The following is a 22,776-nucleotide window of genomic DNA, read 5'->3' on the forward strand; positions in this document are numbered from 1 at the left end:
GGAGAGCCCCGCCTGCACACCCTCCTCCCCTGCATCACACACCCTGCATAGCCCCCCCCATTTTAAATGGCACTCTGCAGCCCCCCCCCCCCCCAACTCCTAATGCATTTCTAGTTTCCTTACATGTTTATCAATGCAAACCAAAACCAGTCAGAACAATGTGCAACACAAACATCACAGAACGTCATGTGCAAAGCGAGAACAGAAAAGAAATTAAAAGGAAAAATCCTTGTACCATGTCTAAATTTGTCTAGAACGTTAACATTAAAGAAATTAAATGTGCACCATGAAGTCCTCCATTAGCTGGGAGACTATTATATTAACATCAGTTTTGGAATACAATTAGATTTTTATAGCAGCTGTTATGCTCAAGGTATCAAAGTGCTTTGCACAGTTTGACACTGACAGTGCAGGACTCAGTAGCCATGACAGGCTCAGTTATAACTTGGGCACTGGAAATGTGTGCTGGGGTCTGGATAAGGGTACTGCCCAGACTAGGGTAGATTTAGGGTCTGTCAGTTAATTTTTGTATTTACAGCTTTTTCTGCCAAATTCCAGTTTGCATTTTACAAAAGGATGTTGCTAGCCCTTACCACATAGCTGCAGAGGCAAGCTTTCAAAGGGTAACCAGTTCAGTTCTGTTTTCCTGAGTCTGCACATGGAAACAACCGCTCTGAGAGTGGGGGACTGCCACATTCATTCCAGCTGAGGTTTGACTCTGAAACCCACTGACAACAATTTAAACGTGCCTGTGGCTGACTGACCATTTTAACAAAAACACAGTGCTTTGTTCCCCGTGGTTGGATTTGTCGGACAGGATCTTTCAGAGAGAAGCAGTGACAGGTTTTAAATCTACAAATCATTTAATGTTCTGTAACATTTTTTGGTCCTTTCAGAGACACGATGGTAATGTAGATGGATCATTGGTCTGTTTCATTATGACAAATATCTTCCACCTTACTGAGGGCCAGATTTAAGCCTTGCACCTTCCCACCCCACCCCCCAGGATATACATACCCACTTCCAGGTGGAAATGGGGGCTCTGTAGCACTACCTGCCTTCCCTGCTGACCTGGCTGAGCCCCCTCCACGTATCTAGAGTCCACTGGCCTGTTCCTGCTCCTATTCAAGTCATTCTCATTGCCTTCACTGGGGCAGGATTGGGTCTCATGCTGGGAGAAGGCAGGGCTGGTGCTGCGTAGGGAAAATGCACTCTGTCTTCACTCTGGCCCCACAGAACTTAACCAAAGAAGATGACACAGGGTCAAACTGTAATAGCTTTTCTGCAGAGCCTCCTGTCTTACTCCAGCTGTCCTGGTGGCGTGTCTGGCTCATAGCATAGCTCCTCTGGAGCCATACTGCCAGGGAACCAGGAGGGGCTGCCAGGGAATGGATCCAGTGCATGGGCAATGGACCTCTGCAGAGATGGCCCTGGCCTCAGGGAACTGCAAGGTTTGGGACAAATAGGGAATCTTCATGCAGATTTCTTCACCAGAAGAAGCCCCTTCCCAGAGCTTTGTTTTGCAGCAGTTTGAAATCCCTGGCACTTTTCCTCTTTGAATTCAAAGAACCTTTTCTGAACTGTAACATCACTGGCTAGCAAAGAGGGGACAATCTGGCCATGGCTATTTGTTATTCCCTCCCATCTATTGTTCCTTCTTGCCAGGGGTTCACATGATCCAGAAGTGTTCCTAGTTTGCCGTCTTCCACTGAGACAGGCTCAACACATCAATTCTATATTGATCTCTTGAGGGCAGAAAAGTGAGTAGCACTCAAATCCTGGCCCGCTCCCTCAGTTTTACCCACTGGCAATTTGGGTTATGAAAAAAACATCATGCTGCAGACAATAAGCCAGATTCTCATTTACACTGGCATAAATTCAAAGGAAGCCAGTGGAGTTGGTCCTTATGTAAGTCTGGAGTAAATGAGATAAGAAATTAGCTCAGTTTCCACACAGGACACTGCAGCACACAAGCACATCGCTTGCCCTTTCTTTCTGACATAGTAGCATCTTGCCATTAATATCTTCCTCCTTGTCTATGCTAAACAAAACAGACATTTCAGTACAATCCACCAAACTTCTATGGAATGCTTTCATACCAGACCAAAGGAGAACCAAGTCCTAAAATCCTTCCTATACATTTTCTTAGCTAGCAAGTAAAAAAAAAATGACATCTTGTATCTGACCAGATAAACCCTGATTGCATTTCAAGAGTGTGGTTGCAGGCAGGCAAAAAGTTAACCTTTCAAACATTCTGCATAAGGTCATTCCCATAATCAAAAGAAAAATAATCCTCTTTCTCTAGATAATTGGCTTAGCTAACCAATGATTTTACACTTCAGACAAGGCTCTTTGAATTCAAAGAGGAAAAGTGCCAGGGATTTCAAACTGCTGCAAAACAAAGAAGCGCCTAATGCTGTGGGGAGAGTATTTGCGGGGGGGGGGGGCACTTTTTAAAAAAAGAAGCAGCATGCTCCTGAGAGAACAAGGATACTTCTCTGTCTAGACTTTTTACACCTGTCATACGCTCATCTCTTATTCGAAGACTGAGCCAACATAACCACAAGCTGCGTGACCAGTGTTCTGAAGAAGCAAACACGTGAACAGTGGTGTGTGGTGTACAAGTCAGTCATTTTCATGACCTCGTTTCTGCTAAACTAGTGATCAGACATAACTTGCTGCTGCCTGATCTGGCTACAAGGTGGTAGAATAGTGTAGTTAAGAAAACCTACCTTAGCAAAGGAGGGGCTCCAACCTCTCGCAGCAATTACAATCCCACAAAGCCTGCAGCTCTGGACACCCCTCATTTAGTTGATAAAGGATGTAAAGGGTACCCACCAATTTTTCCCCGTGGGTGCTCCAGTCCCGGAGCACCCACAGAGTCAGCGCCTATGCTGGGGATTACAGTGGATGAGAAGCTGGATATGAGTGTGCCCTTGTTGCTAAGAAGGCTAATGGCATATTGGGCTGCATTTGTAGGAGCATTGCCAGCAGATCGAGGGAAGTGATTATTCCCCTCTGTTCGGCCACAGGCCACATCTGGAGTATTGCTGAGGCCACATCTGGAGTATTGCGTCCAGTTTTGGGCCCCCCACTACAAAAAGGATGTGGACAAATTGAAGAGAGTCCAGCGGAAGGTAATGAAAATGATCAGCAGCACATGATTTATGAGGAGAGGCTAAGGGAACTGGGATTATTTAGTCTGCAGAAAAGAAGAGTGAGATAGCAGCCTTCAACTACCTGAAGGGTGGTTCCAAAGAGGATGGAGCTAGGCTGTTCTCAGTGGTGGCAGATGAGACCATTGCTCCTTGTCTTGTCAAGTTGCAGTGGGGGAGGTCTAGGTTCGATATTAGGAAAAATTATTTCTGTAGGAGGGTGGTGAAGCACTGGAATGGGTTACTTAGGGAGATGGTGGAATCTCCATCCTTAGAGGTTTTTAAGACCCAGCTTGTCAAAACCCTGGCTGGGATGATTTAGTTGGGGTTGGTCCTGCTTTGAGCATGGGGTTGTACTAGATGACCTCCTGAGGTCTCTTCCAACTCTAATCTTCTATGATTTCCCCTCTGCTCCTATTTGTTCCCCAGCCACACACCACTATTATTTTTATTTATTATTCATATTATGGTAGCAACAATCTCATGCTCACTTGTGTGGTATAAACAAGGTAGCAGGAGTATGAATTCCAGGCTCAGACTCAGAGCCGCTAACGCTGCTTTGCATTGATCCAGCTCGGTATAGTATACCTTAAATTGGCCTAAATAGCCAATTGAGGATCCTCCTTATTTAAAAAGAAACTTTGAATGGCATAAAGCCAGTCCTGCACCTCCACCTCTCTCTCACAGCCCCCTGAGTTCTGAGGAAACTCCCTTGAGCTCCTCCCCTGCCTTTCCTCCCCAGAAGCAGCTGCCCCCAGGAGCCTTCAAGGGGATATCTTCAATACAGAGAGAGCTACAGACTAATTAATCCAGTATCATGCTGCATTAATTTCCCACCGTCATATCAACTGGAGTTTGGGAAGGATTATGTGGGTCCCTCTACCCCTACATACAGATCACCTGTCGCCCTCCCTCTGTTGCTCCATTCCCAATCCTGATTACCAACCATGCAGAGAGTTCCCTGTATTGCAAAAAATCTCTCTTTTTACGAGTTTTCCAGGTGCAATATATTAATGGAACAATCAAACCCCGGTGAGGGAGGGAGCAAGGAACCTAAGAGTCTCCTAGAAGTCAGCAATGGAAAAGATTTAAAATTCAGAATCCTCATTACAGCCCTTTTCTCGTCATAATTACAACCTATGATGGCTGGAAATCCTCTCTTGTAATGGAAAAGATGGCCGTCCAGGGCTTGTACTGTTCTTTGCCTGATTCCTTTATAATAAAGTGCTCTAGGATAATCACATATCTGGACTGGCTAAATATTCCTATCCCTACAACTGAAGGCAGAGGATGCTTCATGCTGTTGAAACGAACTGCTTGTTCCACTTCAATTGTAGGGATTGTTCATTTTAAAGTTACATCAGGGGAAAGAAACTCTAGCAAAGGTTATTAAAATAAGCAGTATTTTGTTATTTGTCATATTTCTCATTTTTTGTCATTCCACATTTCAGTGTTTTATAATAAACCTGCATGGTACCCTGAGGTTACTTCATTGTTTGTTTTATAAGGTGTCTCATTCACCATTCATCTGTGAAAGCAGCATTGTTTTTGAGTCCTGCATCCCAAATCAGGACTCTTTATGAGCCACTCTATATAACACAAACAAAGGTACCCTCTGGGCACCATATAAATTAATAGCAGAAGTGTATTTCTTTTCAACATAAATGTTTCATCCAGGAAATTTGATTTCTCTGATGGAAGAGTTTCTCTTAATGAACTTGGCACTATAGGCACAGACTGTTATCGAGGTATTTGTCTTCTACAGGCACACCACAAGCTGGTCTGCATCACACTCAGACAATGGAGTTCTAGTACTGATTATTTAGTCTGCAGAAAAGAAGAGTGAGGGGGGATTTGAAGGGGAACAACTAACATGAAGGGGAAAGGAGTCCAGGAGAGCTGGCTGTATTTCAAGGAATCCCTGTTGAGGTTACAGGGACAAACCATCCCGATGAGTCGAAAGAATAGTAAATATGGCAGGCGACCAGCTTGGTTTAACGGTGAAATCCTAGCAGATCTTAAACATAAAAAAGAAGCTCACAAGAAGTGGAAGGTTGGACATATGACCAGGGAAGAGTATAAAAATATTGCTCGGGCATGTAGGAATGAAATCAGGAGGGCCAAATCGCCCCTGGAGCTGCAGCTAGCAAGAGATGTCAAGAGTAACAAGAAGGGTTTCTTCAGGTATGTTGGCAACAAGAAGAAAGCCAAGGAAAGTGTGGGCCCCTTACTGAATGAGGGAGACAACCTAGTGACAGAGGATGTGGAAAAAGCTAATGTGCTCAATGCTTTTTTTTGCCTCTGTCTTCACTAACAAGGACAGCTCCCAGACTGCTGCGCTGGGCATCACAATGTGGGGAGTAGATGGCCAGCCCTCTGTGGAGAAAGAGGTGGTTAGGGACTATTTAGAAAAGCTGGACGTGCACAAATCCATGGGGCCGGACGAGTTGCATCCGAGAGTGCTAAAGGAATTGGCGGCTGTGATTGCAGAGCCATTGGCCATTATCTTTGAAAACTCGTGGCGAACGGGGGAAGTCCCAGATGACTGGAAAAAGACTAATGTAGTGCCAATCTTTAAAAAAGGGAAGAAGGAGGATCCTGGGAACTACAGGCAAGTCAGCCTCACCTCAGTCCCCGGAAAAATCATGGAGCAGGTCCTCAAGGAATCAATCCTGAAGCACTTACATGAGAGGAAAGTGTTCAGGAACAGTCAGCATGGATTCACCAAGGGAAGGTCATGCCTGACTAATCTAATTGCCTTCTATGATGAAATTACTGGTTCTGTGGATGAAGGGAAAGCAGTGGATGTATTGTTTCTTGACTTTAGCAAAGCTTTTGACACGGTCTCCCACAGTATTCTTGTCAGCAAGTTAAAAAAGTATGGGCTGGATGAATGCACTATAAGGTGGGTAGAAAGTTGGCTAGATTGTCGGGCTCAATGGGTAGTGATCAATGGCTCCATGTCTAGTTGGCAGCCGGTGTCAAGTGGAGTGCCCCAGGGGTCGGTCCTGGGACCGGTTTTGTTCAATATCTTCATAAATGATCTGGAGGATGGTGTGGATTGCACTCTCAGCAAATTTGCGGATGATACTAAACTGGGAGGAGTGGTAGATACGCTGGAGGGCAGGGATAGGATACAGAGGGACCTAGACATATTGGAGGATTGGGCCAAAAGAAATCTGATGAGGTTCAATAAGGATAAGTGCAGGGTACTGCACTTAGGACGGAAGAACCCAATGCACCGCTACAGACTAGGGACCGAATGGCTAGGCAGCAGTTCTGCAGAAAAGGACCTAGGGGTGACAGTGGACGAGAAGCTGGATATGAGTCAGCAGTGTGCCCTTGTTGCCAAGAAGGCCAGTGGCATTTTGGGATGTATAAGTAGGGGCATAGCGAGCAGATCAAGGGATGTGATCGTATCCCCTCTATTCGACATTGGTGAGGCCTCATCTGGAGTACTGTGTCCAGTTTTGGGCCCCACACTACAAGAAGCATGTGGATAAATTGGAGAGAGACTTAAGAGGAGAGGCTGAGGGAACTGGGATTGTTTAGTCTGCAGAAGAGAAGAATGAGAGGGGATTTGATAGCTGCTTTCAACTACCTGAGAGGTGGTTCCAGAGAGGATGGTTCTAGACTATTCTCAGTGGTAGAAGAGGACAGGACAAGGAGTAATGGTCTCAAGTTGCAGTGGGGGAGGTTTAGGTTGGATATTAGGAAAAACTTCTTCACTAGGAGGGTGGTGAAACACTGGAATGCATTACCTAGGGAGGTGGTAGAATCTCTTTCCTTAGAAGTTTTTAAGGTCAGGCTTGACAAAGCCCTGGCTGGGATGATTTAATTGGGGATTGGTCTTGCTTTGAGCAGGCGTTTGGACTAGATGACCTCCTGAGATCCCTTCCAACCCTGATATTCTATGATTCTGTGATTCTATGATTTGATAGCAGCCTTCAACTACCTGAAGGGGTGTTCCAAAGAGGATCCAGTTAGGCTGTTCTCAGTGCTGGCAGATGACAAGACAAGAAGCAACAGTCTCAAGTTGCAGTGGAGGAGGTCTAGGTTCAATATTAGGAAAAATTATTTCAGTAAGAGGGTGGTGAAGCACTGGAACGGGTTAGCTAGGGAGGTGATGGACTGTTTGGCCTGATTTTCCAAGGTGCTGAACACTCACTATTCCTATGAAGTCAGTGGGAGTTTGGGGTGTTGAAGACCTTCTGAAAATCAGGTCATCTATGAAAAAAACTAACCATGAAACAAAGATAGCAATGCAGCTGCCACTTCATGCACAGTCACTTCAGACAATGATCCTTCATAATCTGACCATGTCTATCCATGTTGCAGTGTCTACAATCACCTTTTTTAAATGATGAGCTTCATTCTTTTTTCACTGATTTGAATCAGCAGTAGCCCCACTGAAATCAATCCAGTTACATCAATATAAAACTAAGGGAAGTGAGAGGAGACGTAGGCCCAGCATACTTACTTTTGATCTAATCAGTGTGGGTAGTTAATTGTCTCAGTGCTAAGCTTTCCTTCCTATGAGATCTGGCATGTATAATGCTTGCTAGGAATCCTTGTCTTGCTCATCCAGTTTCCTGAGCAATCTTCAGATATGTTCATTGCTTGGTGATCACATTCTAGCATCTAGCAGAAAGCAGAGAAGTCTAAACCTACAAGAATTTAATTTAAGAAAATTTGGAATGGTAGGTAACCTTTATTTTAAATCTATGTCCCCCAAAGAATTTTAGGCCATAAAATCAACATACAAATTGCATTCCATGGACCATATTCTGATCTCAGTTACACTGGTATAAATCCAGAGTAATACCTGTGACTTTGATTAAGTTACTCCAGAATCATTCTCGTGGAAATGAAAGCAGAATCTAGCTCCATAAACCCTTTGCTTAAACAAATCATCACCCCAGAACCTAGGTCCCAATTCTGATCTTTCAACTGTTTTACACTGACTTCAGTGCACATACTCCTGATTTAACTGAGGTTAGAATCAGGACCCAAGACTGTCATATTGCAGATTCACACCTCCTCAGTTCAGGAGGCTATTATCTTCTGTCTTAATATTTTTTCTTATCTTTTGTTACCCTGATGAGAAATTAGAGTGCTTTCACTCTCCCTGCCCTCCTTCCCTCTCAGTTAACAGGTTGCATTGTATGGTATTGTATAGATAGAACATCCAATGAACAGGCAGTTAATGATTGTAAAGGAAATATTGAAATGTGTTACGCTAGTGAAAATTATCATGGATTAGCTGTTTGGTGTATCTTCTGACAAAAGGGGTAGAAAGTTGGCTAGATTGTCGGGCTCAATGGGTAGTGATCAATGGCTCCATGTCTAGTTGGCAGCCGGTGTCAAGTGGAGTGCCCCAGGGGTCGGTCCTGGGACCGGTTTTGTTCAATATCTTCATAAATGATCTGGAGGATGGTGTGGATTGCACTCTCAGCAAATTTGCGGATGATACTAAACTGGGAGGAGTGGTAGATACGCTGGAGGGCAGGGATAGGATACAGAGGGACCTAGACAAATTGGAGGATTGGGCCAAAAGAAATCTGATGAGGTTCAATAAGGATAAGTGCAGGGTCCTGCACTTAGGACGGAAGAACCCAATGCACCGCTACAGCCTAGGGACCGAATGGCTAGGCAGCAGTTCTGCGGAAAAGGACCTAGGGGTGACAGTGGACGAGAAGCTGGATATGAGGCAGCAGTGTGCCCTTGTTGCCAAGAAGGCCAATGGCATTTTGGGATGTATAAGTAGGGGCATAGCGAGCAGATCGAGGGACGTGATCGTCCCCCTCTGTTCAACATTGGTGAGGCCTCATCTGGAGTACTGTGTCCAGTTTTGGGCCCCACACTACAAGAAGGATGTGGATAAATTGGAAAGAGTCCAGCGAAGGGCAAAAAAATGATTAGGGGTCTGGAACACATGACTTATGAGGAGAGGCTGAGGGAACTGGGATTGTTTAGTCTGCAGAAGAGAAAAATGAGGGAGGATTTGATAGCTGCTTTCAACTACCTGAGAGGTGGTTCCAGAGAGGATGGTTCTAGACTATTCTCAGTGGTGGAAGAGGACAAGACAAGGAGTAATGGTCTCAAGTTGCAGTGGGGGAGGTTTAGGTTGGATATTAGGAAAAACTTTTTCACTAGGAGGGTGGTGAAACACTGGAATGCGTTGCCTAGGGAGGTGGTGGAATTTCCTTCCTTAGAAGTTTTTAAGGTCAGGCTTGACAAAGCCCTGGCTGGGATGATTTAATTGGGGATTGGTCCTGCTTTTGAGCAGGGGGTTGGACTAGATGACCTCCTGAGGTCTCTTCCAACCCTGATATTCTATGATTCTGTGATTCTATGAAAACTGTGTATTGGACTGTAATTGAAGTGTAGTTCTCTAGGATTCAGGACCAATGAACGTGAAACACAGTGAATCTCGCTCCTCAGCACTAATGTGCAAAAAATATCAATATAACTCCTATTGTACTTTTCAGTTCACAGATGGAGTTTTCTGAATTCACCTGCCTGCTTGGTGGTTTTATTTTTGTGAATTTCATTTCATTTAAACAAATGGAGCAAAACATGCAGGGGGGACTTCTTCAATTCTGGAAATATCTGAGATAGACATTCTGGACCCCACTCTGGCTGGTCTTTGCCTCCCCTTCAGTACAAAGCAGCAAGAATACTGGTTTAACCAACTACCTGGGAATTCCCTGAGTCAGAAGAGATACCCAGTTGGCTTTCAGCCAGTTTAACAACTCCCGGCACGTGGGACAGGCTATGGTGTCTTTATGTCTTGGCAACACCTAAAAGCCATGGAAAGCTGTTGTAAATTAGAGCAACCTTCAGGCAGTCTTCTCTCTAGATACTTCCCAATTTTCTTTTACAGTTATTAATTTCTCAGCCATTTTCTCTTCTATAGCCCTAACAGTTTCTCATGAGCCCAGTAGGGGTATAATTAAGCCTGTTACCCTAAAATCTAGCATTTGTAGGGCCAGATCCCTTCATCTGGTTCACTTGGTGCAGGGCCTAGGGTGGATAGGGAAAGACGGCTCTAAGCCGGGGTGGGCAAACTTTTTGGCCGCAGGGCTACAGCTGGGTATGGAAACTGTATGGGGAGACATGAATGCTCATGAAATTGGGGTTGGGGTGTGGGAGCAGGTGAGGGTGCAGGCTCTGGGGTGGGGCCAGAAATGAGGAATTCACAGTATGGGAGGAGGCTCCTGGCTGGGGCAGGGGGTTGGAATGCGGGGGGAGGGGCTCCGGCTGGGGGTGTGGGCTCTGGGGTGGGGCTGGGGATGAGGGGCTTAGGGTGCAGAACAGTGCTCCAGGCTGGGACCAAGGGGTTTGAATAGCAGCAGGGGGAGGGATCAGGGCTGGGCCAGGGGGTTGGGGCATGGGAAGGGGTCAGGGGTGCAGGCTTCGGACGGTGCTTACCTCAAGCAGCTCCCAGAAGCAGCGGCATGTTCCTCCTCCAGCTCCTACACGGAGGCACAGCCAGGCGGCTCTGTGAGCTGTCCCATCCGCAGGCACCGCCCCTGTAGCTTCCATTGGCTGCGGTTCCTGGCCAATGGGAGCTGTGTGGGTGGTGCTTGGGGCTTGGGCAGCATACAGAGCCCCCTAGTTGCATCCTACCCTTAGGAACTGGAGGGGGGACATGCTGCTGCTTCCGGGAGCTGCTCGGAGCCACGGTACATGCAGAGTTGGGCAAGCCTCTGACCCTGCTCCCTGGCTGGAGTGCCGGCGCAGGGCAAGCCCCAGACCCTGCTCCCCGGCGGGAGCTTGGGGGCCGAATTAAAATATCTGATGGCTTTGACAATGGCGTAGTTTGCCCACCCCTGCTCTAAGCCACGGCCTTAGGGCTGCTCCATTGGCTAGAATTGCCCACTAAGCATTGCTCCATTATCCAGGAATTGCTGAACTTTACCTTCACACACACACCTCCCACTTTACACCTCTGAGATGGCCAGGAATGCCCCCTATATATGAATAAGAGTGGATGACAGTCAGGCACTCTGTTACTTTAGGAGAACCCCCAGAAGTCTGGCTAAGGCCTCCCTTCATCCCCTATGCGCTAACAAAGAGACTCAAAGAAGACATAGCCATGGACCACAATCTGGCCTGTGACATATAACAGTCCACTTAAGCACAGCTCTTTGAAAGGAATAGGGCTACTAAAAATATACTTTCGGTGACTCAAACCAAAAGATCCTGTTTGCAGAAATACAGTGAAGCTCTTTTAAACCAGCTAAAACAACACATGTCATCAGCACATTAAGAGATGTATTGTAAAAACTAGATTAACTTTCTGGGCCTGGTGCTGACCTCAGAGCAGTTTGGAACATCCTGACTTCAATGGGAGTTACTTCTGATTTACATGAGTGTAAGTGAGATCAGAATCAGGCCTATTTTCTGTGTACTAAATGAAAATTGATTTAGCATAAATGACAAAGCCCTCTTAAATGACTCTGTTAAGAAATATGATGTCTGAAAGGCAAAAAAACTTGCTACAATTTGGTTACGCTTTACCCGGTCTCTACTGTCTTTGGAATTGCCTTATTTTAATGTTCCTGTTTCTTGCATTTGTATTCAGACAACTTAAAAACTCTCCCCAAGTGACCACCTTATTACTTTCAGTGGTTTGGGGCCAGTTTCTTCACCCCAATCCCCAAACCTCTCAACCCATTCTAGGAATTACATGTCCTGTTTCACTGCTGCTGTACATGATAGCAGATCTTACCACCCAGGTAAAAATAGTAAAGGAAGTATTTGTTAATTCTTCAGTATTTTCAAAGCCACTAGTTCTGGCTAACTGCTAGAGGACCCATTTGTGGATTGATCTCTATCGCAAAGTACTGTGTCACCCAATCTCACTGTTCTCCAACATGCTGCAGCACGCGGATGGGCAATATAATCTATATGAAAATGAAGGAGCAAAATATATGCAGAGCTTCACTGCTGGTGCAGAGGACTGGAAAATATGTTGTATAATACATCATTTCACTGGAATTTCTCATTTTCAGGACATTGGTTCTAATATTACTGCCGTCATAGGGTTTAATGTCCCTATAGTGGAATTCCAGCATTAAAAAAAAAAAAAAAAATCTATGGCTCGTAGCCAGGAATGCATGGCTCACTAATTTTGACCTGTCTGACTATTTTAGGATCTGTGTCTAGCTGTGTCGGGGACTGAGCTCCCAGGCACCGAGGTGTCAAATAACTGGTGAGAAAATTTAAAATAAACAAGCACACACTCAATCCCAATGTTTTTAAACTATCTGTAGAAATTCCATAACAACAAAAGATCTTGTGGGGCAATATGTCTTCTCTCTGTGTTCTTTTGATATTTTTCCTTTTGTTTGACTTTAATGATTGTAAAGTGATTTAAGATATCGTCAGGATATTGTGAGAGATGGAATTGTTGGTAACAACTAAGAATCCCCTGTTGACTGAAAACTCACCATTTTCACTTAGTGTGTTTCTGTCTTCACTTCTGTCTTCTAAAATAATTCTGTATATCCATGGTATTAATTAACATTTCTCTGCCAGGTTGAGGCTGGCCCTGTACGTCTTTGAAACACAGTTATGATTTAATGCACAGAAAGTTTCAAATGGGTTAGAATGACACAATTCCATTCTCATCACATTGTCCTCTCTCTTTGGAAGACTGAGCGATGTTATCCACACTAGGAAATATGTTGTGCCGTCAACTGTTTCTTATCTATTATACAACTAAAACAATGGCTTTATAGCCAGGTTTGGAAGTGCAGAATAACACCAGGATGCAGAAATAAATGTGACTCCTAGCACAGGATAAAATGAGACGATTCCTCTGGGGTGGCCAAGCTGTTAATTTGAAAAAACCCTTAGGAATGTGTTACAGAGGCAGAATGGGGAATTCCAGGCATAGGCTGCCCCAATAAGCAGTAGGATTTGCCAAATATAGAGTTTCAGCTATAAATACCGCACATTCATGTGCCCTTGAATACTGCCTGTAAGTTGGTGGCTGTGAGATAGTGATTCCTGAACATGTCTCAGTAGGCCAGTTTGGGAGCCAGACAACCTTAGTGGTTACTGTCCATGAGGTAGCTGTCTGGGAATACAATCCTCAGAAGAAAAATCACCAGTTCTAAACAGCTAGATCCAGACTTCTAGAGCACTTTAAAGTTTCTGTGTTTCAGGTTATACATCGTGAGCCAGATTCCCAGGTGCCCCAGAGAAGCTCATGGTGCATGCAAGTGGGCAGGGGCATTGGAGGCTTTCTGACACCTTTCCACCTCCTGATCTCTGGGGCTACTCAAGGCCAAACTTCCCCACCCCCAACCCCAAACTCAAGTTAGAGCATCCTCAGGGCTGCTCTGTCATACACTGGCAGATGACATTTCCCAAAGAGTTGTTCCACCAACTAGGATCACCAGGGTGCACCAGACATACCACCAATCCACTCTGGAACAGCCACTGCACTGGGGAGGGGGGCCAGGAGCAGCTGTTACGGCCAGCCCTATGCCCGCTGATGATTTCTCTAGGCTAAGGGAATGCCTAAAAACATTAAGTGTTAAGTCCCCTTTGTGGGGTTGATTTTAAAGCATGGGTGTCATGTAATTGGTCTTAAATTTTGTTATTAAATTTTGTCAGTAGTCCATATGACGTACAGAAATATTCATATCTGAACCTGATTGTCTCCTAGCAAAGCCTGTGAGACACTTGAGCCCCATGCACTGCCAACAACAGAAGCTGTTCCCATTTTCACATGTATTTACTAATGACATTTCTTTAAATTTGTACAACATGAGAAGCTACAGCTGCTAGTAGGAGATACGTATTCATATACACAGATATCTAAGGAATTAAGCTGTACCTTTTTTATTTTGGTGTTTTTAACAATTTTGCAAAACAAAGTTTCTAGCTATAGTGTCCTGATGTCTAGCAGTATTGCTATTTGTCAGAGAAATCAGGGTTCAAGACTCATGCTGGTGTTCTCCTACCCCAGCTGGGGAAGCTCAGGTAGGTGGAGGTGTGGAGCACCCAGTCTCTGTGAAGCGATATCAGCAGCACCTTCTAAGGCCATGTATCCACTTGGGCTATCCATCACCCAGAGTAACAGAAATCTGACCAACTGTGTGAGGCTAGACTCACAAGAGGCAAGGCCATTCCCCCCCCCCACACTCTTCCTAGTGGCTATCAAAAGTGAGGATTATTTATTTATTTGCTTGTATTACCATAGCACCTAGCAGCCCAGTCAAGGACCAGGACCCCACTGTGCTAAGCACTGTACAAACACAGAACACAATGATGGTCCCTGCCCCAAAGAGCTGACAATCTAAGTCTAAGACCAAAGACAGCAGATGGGTAGACAGATAGATGGGGGAATACAGGGAAACAATGAGATGATATTGGTCGGTATGATAAATTGTGGTCTCAGCACACCAGCAGGCTAATCATTGTTAAGTTTTTTCAGAGCATCACGGCAAAGGAGAGTTTTAAGAACAGATCTAAAGGGGAACAATGAAATGGCTTTGCAGATGTTTATACCGGGTGTTAATTACGTCTTTTTTTTTTTTTCCAATTTAGCACCTGGCAGAAGAATAAGACAAATACTGAAAGGCCTCTACAACCAAACAGAGCCATAACTTCCTGCGAATTTCCCCTGGACATAGTGCAGTCTGAAGTGCAATAGTTACCACAGCTCAGCTGGTCTGGGATATCAATCTGGGTAGGAATAACAGGTTTGTATGGACTTTCACTGAGATTAAACAAAAGGATCCCAAATTCTTTCCTAAAAGAACAATGACAGTTCTGGGGAAAAAAAATCCCAAGCCTAACAACAGAAAGAACTCTCCATGATAGGTGAGACTCACCCACACGGGAAAGGCAATGGGTCCTCCAACCCACATGCAGAACGGAATGTGCCAGCACTGAAGATGGGAGAATGCCGCCACACCCCCAAGCAGGCTGCTTTGGGAAATTCAGCACAAACCACATACTTGTGTGCATACATTGTAACTTGTCTGCCCTAACTAGGAGCCAGCCACACCTAGGGAGCTTTTATCCCAAGGTCACCCTCATGCCCAATTATCACACGATGATGGGATGCACGCATCTCCACAGTACAAGGACTACATGTACTTTTAACCAATGAATTTCAGAATTCATTCCGTGTCCTGCCGGCATGCTCTCTAGCCAGCAGAGCTCTTCACTGCAATCCAATGCAACGTGCACACCTTTGAAAAATGATGCTTTCAAGCCTTCCCTGTGGTGCAGTAAATTTGAAAGTGCTCTTAATAATAATCAGGATCAACATTGACTATAATGGTCTTCAAACCCATCGTATAATTTCATTAGCTACCCAACACAGATGCAAGCAGGGGTGATGTCATACTTTTTCTCTTGCTCTGAAACCTGAGTCAGGCGCCAGAGATAGAAACCAGTTTTACTGCCTCTAATCAGATTAAAGCTTCTGGCAGCTGGTGATCGATAGGTAGTGGCCGGAGCAATTCAGAAATGCACAGGGCTAGCACAGGTTCTCAAGAAGACACAGCATTGTTCACATTAAGGCAAGGTTCTTGCTGACTGGACATAGGACTCAGGATACCATGAAATGCCTGCGAGCATCCTGAATCAGTTAAGAGCAATTACATATTTCAGAGCACTCCTGCCAGCACCACCACCAGAAGATAGCATTGTGTCACAGTACCAGTAATTAATGTTCTGACACTGTAGCGTCCTTCCTGGAGCTCCCACGACTGTACTTTTACAATGGCATGGCCTAGGTATCTCATGTAGGGAAAGTAACCACCACCACATGGGCCTCCGGACCCTCATGCCCGTGGTTCCTTCTGCTCAGCCCGTCTCTTCTTGATACAGTGGTCACCATTAAAAAATCAGCATTTGTTAGCAGCTACCAAATGGTGATCTCTCATACAGACAATAGGAAAAAATTAGGTTCCTTTGTCATGTCTATCAGCAAATAGTCTACTTTTTTAATTGCCTACACCTCATCTCACAAAACTCAGACATAGCAAAGCCAAAGGCAACCAAACAAAAAATAAACCCGAAGAAGTGAAAGGAATCCATGACCACTGACTCCTTAACAAGATTTTTTCAATAAGCTGAGAAGATGCAATTACCTCATCATCTGAATATTGCAGTGGTAGAATCAATGCTACTTAAGGAGTCTGACAATCAGTTAAGCACTCTCCAGATATTTGTGCAAGTCAAAGCAATCCTGTGTAAAACATTGATTCATTCAGAGATATCATTAAAGCTCAATAGTAGTACTCACCTAATGGATAGGGAGAAAATGAATTTATTCCAACTATGGAATTCTGATAAAATCAGACTTGCATCTTCAGCGGGATATGGTTTATTTGTATAGGCTAGATTTCCTGTTATCTACCACAGTGCGAGAGATCATTCAGCCATGCCCCTACTCACCATACCCACCCCTGGCCCCAGCACATACCCTCCTAACTACATGTTAGGGTACAGGCCAAACCTATGAATGGGATCAGAGCACATTAGCATCATAACAATCACATCATACATTGGGTAATGCTTGAAAATCTGCTTTTAAGTCTTCACTTAGAGTCTCTGAGTAACAACTAAACTAGCAAATATATCAGATAAAAAATCAGAGTCACATACTGTCCCTGAATGATTGTCAGTGGCTCTACACCTGTGTTTGCAGTGGCTTATAGAGGCTGCAGTGTTAAGAAAATTTTACTATTCATTTCATATTTTTTTCTGAGTCCATGTAACATCAGTTAGGATATTATGGGCTTTTGCAGGATTTTCAGTTAATAGTAATTACAATCATGTTTAAAATAGTGTGGGACAATTTCATCTCTGGTATGATTTGACTTCACTGGAATTACACAAGGAATGAATTTGGCCCTGTGTGTGGATAATTAATAATCTATCAATTGCATGAGTCTTGCATGAGTCTTGCATGAGTGCTCATACTGAATCATTCTACCGTTCTTTCAAACAGTGGCATCACTAATAAGACCATTAACTAGAGAGCGTATCAAGTGAAGCTGAATTCGTGTTTTCATTATTTTCATTTATCGTTAGATTTTAGTTCAATTGTTAATAGATGCCAGTGGTGATTCTGGCACAGAAAATGTGTATCTCTTAATTTTCATTAAGATGCCATGGGGGTAATAGTAAATTGACAGATGTGATCATTTGGCCATAAACATTCCCCTTGGAATTAAAGAAACTACAAGGTATATTTTCATCTTGACACACATAAATGTTAATCTGAAATGATTTGGATAATGGCATAGGGAATACACTTATAAAGTTTGCAGACTATACCAAGCTGGGAGGGGTTGCAAGTGCTTTGGAGGATAGGATTATAATTCAAAATGATCTGGACAAACTGGAGAAATGGTCTGAAGTAAATAGGATGAAATTCAGTAAGGACAAAATGCAAAGTACTCCACCTAGGAAGGAACAATCAGTTGAACGCATACAAAATGGGAAATGACTGCCAAGGTAGGAGTACGGTGGAAAGGGACCTGGGGGTCATAGTGACCACAAGTTAAATATGAGTCAACAGTGTAACACTTGCAAAAAAAGCAAACATCATTCTGTGATGTATTAGGAGGAGTGTTGTAAGCAAAACACAAGAAGTACTTCTTCAGCTTTACTCCACGCTGATTAGCCCTCATCTGGAGTATTGTGTCCAATTCTGGGTGCCACATTTCAAGAAAGATGTGGACAAATTGGAGAAAGTCCAGAGAAGAGCAACAAAAATGATTAAAGGTCTAGAAAACATGATCTATGAGAGAAGATTGAAATAAATTGGGTTTGTTTAGTCTGGAAAACAGAAGACTGAGAGGGGACATGATCTCAGTTTTCAAGTACATAAAAGGTTGTTACATGGAGGAGGGAGAAGAGTTATTCTTCTTAACCTCTGAGGCTAGGACAAGAAGCAATGGGCTTAAATTGCAGCAAGGGAGGTTTAGATTGGACATTAGGAAAAACTTCCTAACTGTCAGGGTGGTTAAGCACTGGAATAAATTGCCTAGGAAGTTGGTGGAATCTCCATCATTGGAGATTTTTAAGAGCAGGTTAGACAAACACCTGTCAGGGATGGTCTAGATAATACTTAGTCCTGCCATGAGTGTAGGGGACTGGACTAGATGACCTCTCGAGGTCCCTTCCAGTCCTATGATTCTATGAATCATCTGAGCTATGTGAAATGTAAAACTATGAGACCCCAATCCAGCACGTGTTTAAAGTTAAGCATTTGAACAGAGTCACTGAATCCAATGGTTAAAGTTAAGTACATGACTCGTGTTTGCGATTAGGGCCTTAAACTACCTGGTTTCAGGTTTCATTACAAACTCATGCTTAATCCCTGGCTCACTGAAACATTCACTAAACTTGACAAACCTTTCAAGACAACTGAGTTGAGTTATGAGTGAGCCTGAGATTATATAGGTTTTCCCATTAATACCGTGCAAAACTCCATTTCAGATTATTTCAGTATAAAACCAAGCAGTTTGAATGACTCTGGGCCCTGAGTTTGGAGCCTCTTTGATCCTAGACTTCCAAGCATTAAGCAGTGTAGATGAAATTGCACAAGTTTAAATATAGAAAAATGTTTGCATGAACCTTTGTGAAATGAAACCTCTGCTTTTTTAAAAGCAAAGCTTTAGAAATGATGTCATTTCAGGATGCTTCTAAACTTGCAGCTCTGGCAAACAGCAATGAAGTAATCTCCTGTAAATGAAAACAACACCTCGGTGGATCCTATTGCCACACTGACAAAACAAAGGGTCAGACTATTGTGCCTGACTAACTGGGGTACTGTCAGCCAGTCTCATCCTACACTGCCACCAATAATGAATAAACTCATAAAAGACCAAGAACACAACAATAATTGAGATAACAAACAATTCATTCCCACAGTAAGGGGTCATAGCTTGAATCTTCAGAACATATCCCGGACTGTGATTTGCAAGAGGGAAAACTGAACACACTGCTGGGACCACCAAAGGGAGAAAACGTTAATGCAACTGAAGAAAGTGAAGAGGAGTGTCCTGCCTTCCTGTATCCTGAAAGAACTTGGACATAATGTGGCAGAGACATCTGGAGTGTCCCCTTCTGCAGAGATGGTTCTAACATGAAGAAACAGGTTTTATGCTTTTCTTCCCCCCCTCTCCTCCCTCCTTCTCTTGAATTTGAAAGAAGAAAATCTGGACAGAAGATACACACTCTGTCCTACCATTTGTCCACATTCTTCCTCCTCTACCTGTTCTTTCTTCATCTATTCCTTGACTAAACTACTTCTGACATTCCCCATACTAGGAGATACTGAATAAAGAATCCTGAACAGAGGGCAACAGCTTCCCCAAAAAGGGTCTGCATCACAAAACTAACAATACAGCATTTCTTCAAAGACTGGACACAGCTCGCATGCTAAGAAAAAGAACCTGTAAGGCTAGGGTCACGGTGGTATGTAGTAACTCCCACCGTAAACTCTCTGAAAGGGGGTTCCAAAGAGGATGGATCTAGACTGTTCTCAGTGGTAGCAGATGACAGAACAAGGAGTAATGGTCTCAAGTTGCAGTGGGGGAGGTTTAGGTTGGATATTAGGAAAAACTTTTTCACTAGGAGGGTGGTGAAGCACTGGAATGCATTACCTAGGGAGGTGGTGGAATCTCCTTCCTTAGAGGTTTTTACGGTCAGGCTTGACAAAACCCTGGATGGGATGATTTAGTTGGGGAATGATACTGCTTTGAGCAGGGGGTTGGACTAGATGATCTCCTAAGGTCCCTTCCAACCCTGATATTCTATGATTCTATAACCATATTTTAGAATAAAATACCTCCCTAGGTAATGCATTCCAGTGCTTCCCAGTATACTATGCTCAGAACATTTCTGTATGTCTGGTGCGATTAAAACTGACCTTGTTCTATGTATCATTCAACAATCACATGTGGGGCATGCTGAAAAGTGAGCTCTGCTCAGCATCCTCATGCTTTGACAATAACCCTTCTTTCTGGTCAACTTCTCAGAAGTGCAGGGATTGCAAAATATTCACGATAATTGTAGAGAAAACTCAAGATAGTGCAAGGGTATTGCTGGAACCTGGCAGGAACAGAAAGAGTCAATATTAAGCTCCTCTTGAAGATCCAGTGGCCAGGTGCCAGAAAGAGCAGTCTAGCTTTATGGATTGGAGCATGCCTGTCTTCCTCTTGCTTTTACAAGCTATACACCCATGGACTTGTTCAATACTTGATGGTTCTTTCTACATGACACCAAGCATTTTTGGTGCAGACTCCGGAAAGAGTCGTTTTTAATTTGTTTAAACCACCACCAAATGTCTGCTTTCTCAGTATAAATTACTCAGGGCGAGCAGTGAATCAGTAGTTAAATCCAAATCCCTCTTCCTTATAACTTTCAAGCAACAGTCAGAAGGTCAGAGGTATGAAAAGACAGATTAATGTTTATTATTATTTATGTGAAACCATAAGTGTGCATGGTGCATTGGAGTCAAATGAAACACGAGGTAAATTTGCTTCCTTTTGATAACTCCAATGTGTTGGTTTCCATCACATTCCTTCCCTGCCCTCAAATTTTAATATATTAAATCACACACAAAACCTCTAAAGCATCCATAACAAGACGTTGATATAACAATAAGCACTTCTAATGATCTCTCTCTCCACAGACCCCGTCTTTCAACCCTTTCTTTATTGTTTGACTTATGTCTAGTTTAGATTGTAAACTTCTTAGGATAGGGACCTGCCACTTTTATCAGTCTGTAAAATGGCATGCGCCCCTACAAACAATTAAGCATGATACAAATAAAAGGGGTGCTGTGCCCGAGAGTGTTTACAACCAAAAGGCCCAGTTCTGCAATGTGATGTGGACCTCTGTGCGTGCACGGAGGCCCCACTCCACACATCACATTGTGGGAACTGGGCCTCGAAGAGGCACAGAAATGATGAGATGCACTAGTGGACTCAGAGGAGAGAATTCACTTAATTGTTGGGGGTTTTGTAATAAATACATATATTATTTCATGTGCTTGAGCATCATCAAGAGGGGCCTGTGCTGCCCAGAGCACAATTACCTGTTAACACTTTTTTTTTACAACCTATGTGAGCCTCTGTTTGCCAGGGTTTCCTCAGCAACTGTAACTCTAGAACCTTCTACATAATAAATTAACATACAGTTATGACTTAAGCTGGTACATTTAGCAGTACACGCTAAAATAAAGAATACTACATGCAAAGCAGACTGAGTTACAGTTCCTATGGAAACTAATTTACTTGTGGGATTAAAATCTCAATTTTAACACTTCATTAACAAAGGGGTGGGTGTGTGCACTCCACATGGAAAAAGTGCTTAAAGGGGAGACTATTACACACATGACAAACAAATCCATTTTTTTCCTAGTCTGAGAATGTTACTTCAAAATATAACCGCTCAAGCTTGCAGTGAATTCTGATTCATAATGTTTTGAACTAATTTAAGGGTACAAAGAGCAATAGAGTGTTACTGGTAACACTGTTTACAACAGTAAAGTTAAACAGTGTACGTGCCAGGTATCTTGTATAAAATTAATGAATTAACTCATTAACCTTAGCCATATCAACCAAGGTCAAATACAAGAATTCATGGCGCACAGTAGATAGATATAGATAGACAGATAGATAGATAGATTTCACCTTTGTTCTTTTAAACAAAACTCTTTATTTAACAGCAGTGTGAGTAATTTAGGAAGAAAAGAACAGTGATATTGAAAGACAGAAATTCCAGATAAGTAAGTAGACATGATGCTAAATAAGAAAGCATATAAAACATTACCAATATTGAGATAAAATGAAAATCTTATTTTATTGTTCTTTTCTGCTGAAATATTTGTATATGGACTTTAGACCTTTTTGAAAATCTCAGCTGGTTAAGCTGGATAAACTTCAGCTAAACTTTAAATAAGCATTCTGAGTGAAATTCTGACCCTATTGAAATCAACGGGAGTTTTGCCACTGACTTCAATGGAGCCAAGATTTCACCTTCAAACATTTGGATACTTGTAAGAATAGAACCTTAACCTCAAATGTATTGAGGTTTGCCCATCAAATTTAGCAACCTATGCAGGAACAGAAGATACCACACATACAAATGAATCTATTCCCATTCCTGTGGAAATTATCTGACACATTAGCTTCAGTACTCTTGGTAAAGTTAAATGAAGAGGGGTAATTGGAGCAGAAATACACAGTTTGGTCATGATTCGCAGCAATGTATTCAAATGTTTTATATGATGAAAATCATAGAGCCTTGTGATGTGCTAATTGGACAGTAACACTAAGGATGTCCATAATTGCTATTATTTATCTATTTCTATTACATCAATACCTAAAGGCCTGACTGAGTACCCACTGCACTAAGCACTCACACACATCTAATGAAAAGACAGTCCTTTTCCCAAGAGCTTCCAGTCTAGGGTCACAGTCTTCCTACATTATAGAAGATTAAGGTTGGAAGAGACTTCAGGAGGTCATCTAGTCCAACCTCCTGCTCAAAGCAGTACCAACCCCAACTAAATCATCCCAGCCAGGGCTTTGTCAAGCAGTGCCTAAAAAACCTCTAAGAATGGAGA

Source organism: Lepidochelys kempii, chromosome 5 (assembly GCF_965140265.1).
Source record: "Lepidochelys kempii isolate rLepKem1 chromosome 5, rLepKem1.hap2, whole genome shotgun sequence".
Classification (NCBI taxonomy): Eukaryota; Metazoa; Chordata; order Testudines; family Cheloniidae; genus Lepidochelys; species Lepidochelys kempii.